Source organism: Corapipo altera, unplaced genomic scaffold (assembly GCF_003945725.1).
Source record: "Corapipo altera isolate COAL_440 unplaced genomic scaffold, ASM394572v1 113, whole genome shotgun sequence".
Classification (NCBI taxonomy): domain Eukaryota; kingdom Metazoa; phylum Chordata; class Aves; order Passeriformes; family Pipridae; genus Corapipo; species Corapipo altera.
In genome coordinates, this window is record NW_020884895.1 from 7,150,108 (window position 1) to 7,160,636 (window position 10,529).

Genomic DNA, 10,529 nt, shown 5'->3' on the forward strand with positions numbered 1-10,529 from the left:
CATAATGATTCCTTTCCCTAATCCTCCCCATGTTTATGTGGTGAGCACATCACAGCAGAGCCAGCCTGTGAAGCTCCTCAGAGAGCCCCAACCTCCCTGTGCTCCTCTTGCAATGGATCTGTTGGCAACAAAGGAGCATAAGCCCACGTGCAAGTGCCCATCAGGGTTCACCAGCAGAGTAGAAGTTCTTTTCTGTAGCATCGTGCCTGGTGCTAAGCACAGCTGATCCCCTGAAAATGACCCCTCTGCAAGATCCTTGGAAGAGGCAGAGCTCCTCTCTGACAGCTCCTCTCCCAGACCCGTTCCTCGTGCCCTCAGCAGCCCAGAGGGACGGATGGAGTTGTCCGTTAATGTTTCTGCTTGCCTTGATTTCTCTGTCTCTCTCTCACACACACACCCCTCACCAACACAAACCATGGCCAGAGCACATGGCACAGGTCCAGGTTCAGGGCTGAGGGGCACTTTGGTAGCAGCTCAATACATGAATAACTACAATAGGAACCCACGCTCAGATTAATTCCCAGTCAGCTGCTCTGTGTTGTGCCTAAGGAAGCAATGCTCCACTGCATGTGTGTCAAAATGATAGATTAGGACTTTTTTTCTTTTTTCTTTATTTTTAAGATTATTTCAGCTTAAAATGCAATTGGAAGATTGATTCTTTAGATCCTCACATTATATAGGGTCTGGGTCTACAGTATAACTCAGTGTGAAGGGAGATGATTCTCATCTTCACCTCAGAGAGACGCTGTGTATTGTGAAAGCTGACAAGAGTATGAATAAAGGTAAGGAATGAGGAGAGAGAGCCATAAAATTATGAATGCCTGGTATTTACAGAATACCTGTACACAGTACTATTAATCTATATTTTTGGTTGTTCTTAAATCACCCCTGCAAAGAAGACGTGTCTATCTGAATATGCTCTTTATTAGGATAATTATGTTTTTATTTTGGGGGGACACTGAGGTCATCCATTCCTTTACTGTACTCTCTAGTGTATTATATTCATGGGAAAATATATTTATTCAAAACTTCATTTTGATTTAATAGAAAAATGGTTCTTGCCACAGCAATGTGGAATACTCATTTTTCTCCATGTGTTGATTTTTGGTATATAAATGCCAGAAGCCTCTGTTCTCTTTCCTTATCAAGAAAAACTTGCCTGAGATTAATTTCCTCATCATCCCTTCCTTGTAAAGTGGCTGTTTTTCAATGCCATTTAAAGGCACAGTTCTGATAAATTCCTGGTTTCAATGTACAGATTTCATTGAAAGAGTCTATTCCACAGCAGTAAAGTCATTGAATCCAAATAGAAAGGGAGAAAAAAAAAATTATGAAGTCAGGTACTGCTACTTCAGCCAACTGTATGAGAGATGCCCTCATGTGTTTTTCTTTCTAATGACAATTAGTTTTGAAATAAACTAATTGCTAAAGCTTTTAAAATTTTTATAGAGGGGAAGGGGCATGCTTCTGACACCACTGCTTTATAATTGCATATTGGACTAATTGAAGACTACTTACACAGAGTAGAAGATAATTTCTTAAGAAACAAAAGGATGAGAATATCTGGGATGGAAAACATGAATTTGACTTCAGCCTGTATATTTGTGACCCTGAGAGTTTGACCATAGAGCCAAAAAGATTTATAGATTTTATAGGTATTTGATAGATGGGTCAACAAAAGTCGCCTTTCTACTTAATGCTCCTTCCCCTCTCTATAGGTTATCTTTAGCAAGACTTCATTTAGCAAGACTTCATCCTGTACTTCATTAGTCTGAACTGTCTGGAGAAGATTTCTGTGAAAGGCTTATTTTAAATTGAATTAACTTTGAGTTGTATTAGTGTAAATTTAAATTGTATTAAAATTGTATTAATTTAAATTTAATTTGTATTGATTCATATTAAATTTAAATTGTATTAACTTGTATTACACGTTAAACTGTAAGTAATACCCAGCCAAAAATTTTCAGCTCTGAGAATATTCTGCACCCAAACTATAAGTTCCTGCTGGCTTGATTACCACCCAAGCAGCACTGAAAACAGGGATTCCTCCATCCTCAGCTAAGAAGGATTTAGAGTCACATTACCTTCTCTCCAGGTTAGTGCCTTACACTACTGATATTGGTACCACCTGTAGGTGAAAACTGGCATCCTGCACCCTATGGCTGCAGCAAGTGCAAGCGCAAGAAACACAACACTGAAAAGAGAAAGAAAAAAGGAGCCCAGCTGTTGACCTGTGGTTAAGAATGCAAAGTTCTTCACTCTCCTCTGTGCCTTAAGGATGATTTTTTCCCCATTAGAGGGTAATTGTTTTTTTTTCTCAAAGCACAAACACCCCAGGGAAGAGAAGAGCTGCACCTGCCTCCTCCAGTGCTGATCTCTGGGTCAGGGATCTGCCCCATATCTCTCCCTCCCACAGTAGCGTCTGTCCCACGGGCACATCTTACATCACTCTGGTCTGCAAGGGTGGGCAGGTTCCCAGAGCCCTCAGAACTGTCAGCAGGGAGCAAACAGCACACTTAGATTTCTCCAGAGATCCCCTGAGCAGATGATACTTGCCCAGCACCCCCAGCTGATGTGCACAGGCTCTGCTAAGGCTGGCAGTGCCTTTTGGTGCACCGTGTTTACTTTGTAAGAGAATAACCTCACCCCTATAAAACCAGCATTGCTTTTTCTAATTCAAGGGTGATTTTAAAACAAAAGGATAGAAAGAAAGGAAAAATCCAGGCTCCAGCCCTAAGATTTAATTAAAAATCCAAGACCTCAAAGGTATTTAGCCGCTTAATTCCCATTACCTGTTTATCACAGAGAGCAGTCTAAATCCTAGAGATTTTTAGCTACTATACACCATCTTCCTAGGCTCTCATAAAAGAGTCCTGAAAAATAAGGAAGAGCTGGCAAAAGCTTTGATGGTCCTTTGTTCATTGTTAACAGAATAAAGAAATCTTTTTGAGAAATTCTGAGCTCCTTAAAGATGTAGGACAGAGAAACGAAGAGTTATTGCCCTTTGGAGACAGCATTATTTTGCCATGGAGTTAGTTTTGTCAGATGAAGTTTTATGACACATAGTGGCAATCATCCATCTTTGATGAGCAGACATGCACTAAATCAGAAAGACTGCTCTCCACAGATCATCGAGTCACAGCACACAGCTTGGTAAATCATGAGACTCTTAAATAAATACTCCTAATTTGTTGCAAGCTGGCCTACAATTCTGCAATACTTAATGAAAATCAGGTATTTTTACCTAGAATGATGAAAAGAATAAAGTGTCTGAAAACAGGTGATCTTTGGGAAGAGCAAAGGAGCAATACCAGGGAAAAACAGTTGTCTTTGCAACGTGAACAAGTTGATCCGAGCGCACTGAGAGAGATGCACCAGTGTCATCGTGGAGCTTTGTAAGGCACCCAGATCTGAGGCAAGATGTGACATTTCACTTCTCAGATATCAAGTAGGGCGGAAAACCTGTCTTACACTGCAGATCAATACATCACTTAGAGAGAGAGAGAGAGGGAGGCCATAGCCCAAATCAATCTGTAAGGTGTCAGAAACATCTAGGCCAACGCCTGGCTATAGTGCCCTTTAGCCCCCTGAGAGTCACAGACTAAAGGAGTTGTCAGGAGATGAAGTCAGCCAGGAAACAACACAAAGCAAACATGAAAGAGCCTCTGCCATGGAGCAGGGCATTGCTGTTTTCCAAAAATATGCATCTGTAATGCGTAGATTCCCAGGCCCAAATGTGCATAGTATTTTACTCAGAACTCTTCAAATTGTAAAAAAAAAAAAAATGGAAATTATTTACTCCATGCATATACTACATTTTAGCTGGGCAATGAGGAAGAAATTGGGGGGAACAGATAAACTTGCTTTTGAAAAGAAACTGCAGACTGTGTTATAATGATCCTCTGGCCTCTTAGCTGGTAATTTCTATGGGGTGAAGACATATACTACAATTTCCCTCATTCAGAAAATATTATTACAAGTTAAACTTCACTCCTCATCCTCCTTTTTGTTGAGGGCACATTAAAAACAGTCTGAGCCATGGTTGCAGTGGCTATTTTAGTCCCATACACAAGGACACTTCTGAGACCACTCCCCAGGAGTTCCACTTTCAGGTCGCTTCTCTTTCAAAGAATAACTCCCAAATGAATAATGGGGGGTTGTTTCCCTCCATCACAGAAATTTTTTTGTCATAAAAATGATTTATCTGTTGACAGCCAGGTTCACTACCCCCAGGCAACTGATGGCAGTTGAAACCACTCAATGGAAAGCATAGAACACTATTACCAACTCAAAGAACAGGAAGGAAAAAAAAGGTATAAATACTCCTCTCCTCTAAGACTGCCTTATAACTCCTCCCTGGAAGAGACGCAGGCAGAATCAACTCTTCCAGGTGTTAGGTATATGTTTACTCTTGGGTTACAACACTAACTATGACTTGGATAAGGTAGACCAGACAGTGGTTGGTCTTAAAATATTTTTCACTATTTGTAAAGTCTCTTTTTTCAAAGGGGTGTGGCAAAAATACTAGAAAGTATAAGGTCGTGGTTCAAAGTGATGGAGAATGGGTCTACACCTAAAGTGTTGAATTAAACACGTCCCCAGAGGAAGAAGATGAGATGAACTCATGACATCCAGTGGTAGGGACTAATGAGGACATGCATTAATGTTATTGATCCACTGGCAGGGATTAGAGCAGTGGTCTGTTTGTGGCTGATATCCCCATGCAGTTGATGAGAGGGACGGTACTCAAATAATTGAGAGCAACTCAGTCATACTCCTGCTCTGCAAATGTGTCCCTCTACATCTGTTTCACATCCAAGGTGAAGGCAAAAAGAATAGTTACATCAAGTTTTTTCAAATTTGACTCTACAGATTGCAAACTCCTGAGAACAAGGACTGTCTAACAGTTCAATCGCGGTGGCCTCTTGGGAATTAGTGTATTAATACTTTTAAACAAAATGCCATAGAATCACAGAATCATAGAATTTTAAGAGGTTGGAATGGACCTTAAAGGTCGTCTAGTCTCAACACCCCTGCAGTGTGCAGGGACACTTCCCACTAGACCAGGTTCCTCAAGGCCTTATCCAACCTGACTTTGAACACTGCCAGGTTTGGGGCATCCACAAACTCCCTGGGTAACCTGTTCTAGTGTCTAAGCACACACAAAAAAAAGTCTCATATTAGCCAATCGATAAGCTAATCATGAGTTTATTGACACAGAAGACATAGGAAGGATACTAGGCACCACACAGTACTTCTAAAACCAAGTCCATGACTAACCTGAGTAGAATCTACATACATATACAGTGTATTAAACTTATAACCCAGCTGAGAAGTCATATAAACGTAACCTGTTGCTTACTCAGTTGCTAGATGTGATCACACATCTTCAATCTCAAAAACCAGAACAGCAGGCCACACTTTTACATTTTTCCATTTGAACTACAATTATTGTCACAAGAGCCAATTTCACGTTGGGCCATTTCTTGTTCTTGTTGCAATTCATCATGAGAAGACGTGAGATCTAAGATATCTCAGCAAGGCATAGTCCATGAATAATACAGTGCATTACTTTGACCTTTTAAGTTTGCTCTGTAGTGTGATTGGCCAGCCATTCCTGTCCTCTCCTGTTAACCACCCCATTAACCTGGGATGAGAAGGTGGAACGGACAGACAATTAGCCAGCAGAATGCTAAAAAGGTTAACACAGGAGTTTGCAGCCCCGGCTTTCTTGAGCTTCAATCAGTATTAAGATTCTGCAATCTCTTCCCTCTTTCAAAATGTTCAGGGAAAAAATAAGAAATAGCACAAGATGAACTTTGTTCTCATTTCAGATTATAATCATGTAGTTCCTTTCAGATGTCACACTTGGATGATTCTAGAGTATGGTGAATAAAATGAGAAGAATGTTTGTTTTTACTCCTCTCAATATGGAGAATATTCAATTAGAGTGGTGAACTTTCTCTTTGAAGCTGGACATTCTTGAGTAAAGGAAAATTGGAGGGAGGCGAAGCAGCTCCATACAGCAATGTACTTTCAAAGGTCACTCTTGCTACGCTGCCTACGCGAGCTGAGCCATTCCAGTCATTTCCTACTCAGAGGAAATGGTGGGATATTTACATCCTGTGGGCTGTCAGCTGCAGAAAACTTCATCTCAGTACTCACCAAGACTCACAGGGTGGGTTCATCTCATATATTCAGGCACATGTAGAACATGAGGCACAGGAGGTCTTGGTGAAGTTCCAGAAGTGCCCTTCTGAAAGCAACTGACCTGTTTTCCAGGGTTTCCACACATCTTTAAAATCTTCCAGTTTGTTTTGTTTTTTTTTTAATGAAAGATCACACCATCTTGAATGACAGATAGGTGAGTATCCAAAAAGGTTTTCTGAAGCCTTCTAGTTAAGAGGCCTAATTTCAAAACTCCACATGAGCTTCTTTTGCTCGTAAAGATTTCCAAACCATCACTCCGATGGTTCGGTTATGATGACCTGAGATAGTTTGTTTTTCAAACACTACCACACTCCTGTCTTTGTAGAAATGTGTTACTCTGAGTTGCTATTACTAGCAATGATATTAAATACTTTGGATGGAAGAAAAGGGACCAAAGAGAAAGGGACCTTTTCACCACCCACTAGAACACCAATTTTATATTTATTATGGGTATTGACTTCAAGAACGTGGAGTCTTTTTTATTAGCTCACAGTAATAATATATTCTCTATTTTGCTTAAGGTGAACAATGATATTCAGACAGGAAGAATTACTAACGAAGAAAAGATAAAGCTTTAAATTATAAAAATGACTTGATAGTTCCTCTCTGTAATACATTTTAGGTCCAGAAGGGACCATTAAGTTCACCTATATGCCAAGGATTTTTACACTGTACTTTTTGATATATGGGATCTCAAGTAACATACCGTTTCTTTTGACCCTTGCTCTTGAGTGCTATCTCTGATGGATTTTTATAAACTGCATATTGAAATATTCACTCGCTTAGGGGCCTGCTCACAAACTGAAAGAGATTAGGAAAGCATAATTTCCTTTCAGAAGAGCAGGGGTTTTTTTTAGGATAAAAGTTTTGCTGAGTTCTTGTAACAATTTCAGTGAAGTCAGCATAAAGTTTATCAGGCTGCAATACCTTTAATGTGTTGATTCGAAAAGATTGGTACCAATTTTAATGCTAATTCTGGATTTAAAGGTTGGAATAGAACTGAATATGTCTGGGCATTTAGCAAGAAAACTTATAGAAGTTATACCATTTAAAGGCTCTCCATAACTTTACCCACTGCTGTTTAGGACTAGACAGACACCATCATGAGAAGAACTCCCAACCTCAACGGCCTATTTCTACAGATCACTATCACAAATTAAAACATATCACAAATAAGGAGAGTACTGATCTTGTCAAGAATCAGATTAAATTCTGGGTATGTTGAATAAAAAAGGATAATGAAGAGAAAGGAAGCTAAACCATTCCTGCATTTGTTCGAGTGTGTGGATGACCTGGGGAGTCCCTGTGGCAGCAGATGAATTGTCCCCTCCCACAGCTAAGGGATTAAAATCTTCATTCTTTATGCTCGTTAAACGATGGCTGAGGTGACCCCTAAGAGAATGAGGGTACCAGGAACCATGTGGAGTTGTTGTGCTGCTGTCATGGTTTAACCCCAGCCAGCAACTCAGCCCCACGCAACCACTCACTCGCTCTCCTGGGTGGGAGGGAGAGGATTAGGAGAGTGAAAGTGAGAAAACTTGTAGGATGAGATAAAGACAGTTTAACAGGGAAAGAAAAAGCCGTGCACACAAGCAAAGCCAAACAAGGAATTGATTCCCCACTTCCCATGGGCAGGCAGGTGTTCAGCCATACCCAGGAAAACCGTGACAGTGACTTTCCATCACACGTAACAGTGACTTGGGAATGCTCAGTGATGGCATTTGTCTTCCCACTTTCTTCTACCCCAGCTTTACGTGCTGAGCATGACACCACATGGTCTGGAATATCCCTTGGGATCAACTGTTCTGGCTGTGTCCCTTCCCAACTCCTTGTGCACCCCCGGCACCCTCGCTGGTGGGGTGAGGAGCAGAAAAGCCCTTGGCTCTGTGTAAACACTGCTCAGCAATAACAAACACATCCCTGAGGTATCCATGCTGTTCCTAGCACAAATCCAAAGCACAGCCCCATACCAGCTACTGTGAAGAGAATTAAGTCTACCCCAGCCAAAACCAGCACAACTGCCTTGAACAGTCTCTCCCCAAAGCCACCTTTATAGCAACACATCAGTAACTTCACTTTTGAAATATATTTATCCACCGCTTTTGTAAAATGTGCCCTAAGAATTTTTGTTTTCCAAAGGGATAAGAAAATCATTTTTTACACATCAACAAACAAGCTGAGATAAAGCTTTTTCTGTTAAGATGAGGAGTATGCTTTTTTGTGGGGGTAAAAAGCTGGAGGTGCATAAAAGCCATTTAATTAGTAATCAACAATGATCTGTCAGTCAGAGTTACTGTAATTCATGAACTGTTAAGTCAAAGCAAAAATGGCAAGTAATTAGACTGTATCCATTAGAGCTTCACTAGCACACACTGATACAGCCAGGGTTTCAATCCGAGGGAGAAATGGAAGTGTGAAACTCCTTAATGTATTCTGCTTTTTAATTAGCAATCAGTGCTGATTTGTCAGCCATACCAACTCTAATGAACAAGCCATTGAAACACAGAAAAAAGAGGCACATTTTCAAAATCATTTGTGCTTATATTTACATTCCCTCCAGGCTGAAACATTGGAGGAACTACTGAAATACCATCTTTGCCATCACAAAGTATCAGAAAGCATGTAGGAGCTCACAATCCAACACAGCCAATGCACCACTGATGGTTTGGGTGAAGACACAAGTTGAGTATTTAGGAGAGGCAACTGGCATCTCCAAACACTGACAAATAAACATTACCTTTGTTAACTGCACACAACCCAAAATCTCCAAGAGCTCAGGTAGCACTATTTATATTCCAGTCAAGCCCATTTTAAAGAATCCATTAATAAATTGATAGTGTCTTACCAGGCTGCTGTGCTTTCCTCAGTCTCTAGGTGGAGAAGGAGGTGAGGGAAGAGAAGTGCATAAAGTCCTCCTTTATCTGATCTTCACAGGCACCTGGGAAACCTGAGCAGGTGAAGCAGAACACAAGCTGCTTCTGGGCTTTGGTAGGCACAGGGTTTTACTTCCCCCAAAACAGGATGGGATCTACAGTGCTCCTGGGAAGCTGAGCAGCAAAGCTGGGCTCTCCAGCATTAGGCCAAGAGCCTCTTTCTTCCTCAACCCTCAACGAAACTGAGGTGCTGGGGGGAAGAGAGATGATGGGAAGTAAAGATTTTCTCCTCTTGTTATCCACGGTAATATAAAGATCAGAACTTTAATTGCTCAGTTTCACCAATATAAAGTATCTGCACTCTGCCTCCCTATGTAGGGTAAAAGTTAAAGGCTGCTTCACTTACCTAAGTACTATTTTTTTATAGAGAGAGAAATACACATATGTATTTTTATATAGAATAACTAGCTTCAAAAGCAGAGGGTAGGTCCCACTGTAGTCAGGCTCTGTACTTGAAGTCAGTGTATGGATCAGCTGATAAAGGCACCAACACAGCTTAAACTAATTACAATTTGCAGGTAGGGTGGTAATTGTGCTTCTAACTGCCTAAATTAGGCAAACAAATGCCTGGTTACCTTTGTGTCGAGGCTGACAGGGTACCCCGTGCCAGCCGAAAATTCAGCCCTAAATAGTGGCAATGTTCTCATTGAAAAATGACTTTTGTTTGCCTAACATCTGACAGTGTTACATCTATTTCACTAGATGTTTAATTAGTTTGTTTTCATGGTGTTCCCATTTCCATGTCAGCTTTCCTTAGTGGTGGGAGCAAGCAGGTTTCTGGCTCTGTGCTTAAAACCGGTCCCAAGGCAAAGGATGTGGCATCAGTTTGCCTTCACGCTTCCAACGTCAGCTGCGTGGAGCACTCAGCCAACATTTTCAGCTTTCAACAGCTTTTGTGCTTTTAAAGTACATTCTAGCTGGCCCCTGCTTTGTCTCTGATGGCTGGCTTTCAGAGCTTGTAAACATCCGTCTTGCAGTGGAGTTTTCAGTTTCTATTTTTGAAACAGCAACTTATTTTTCTGCAAAACACAGGTCAAGACGTCCTACTGAATCTGCAGCAGATTCGCAAACAGGTGCTTTCAAGCAGCTGTAAACTCTCCACCTTTTCTCTTCGAACAAAAACCTACAGAAGATTAATTATGTTAGGCCAGAAATGCTTTAATAGTTTGTCATGAGGGTATGTTTATGAATTCTAGGTATAGGTTTGTGGATGGCTCCAACCTGTTTCTTCCAGTCTCTTGGCCAACTGCTGGTTCTTGAATATCTCAGAGGATTCTTCTAATTTTTTTAAGCAAGCAAACAAGTTATTGCTTCCTTATACACCACTCCACCAAACACCCACCCAACAGAAGACCCTTTCCTTTGACAGTTGCTCTTCAATTACAA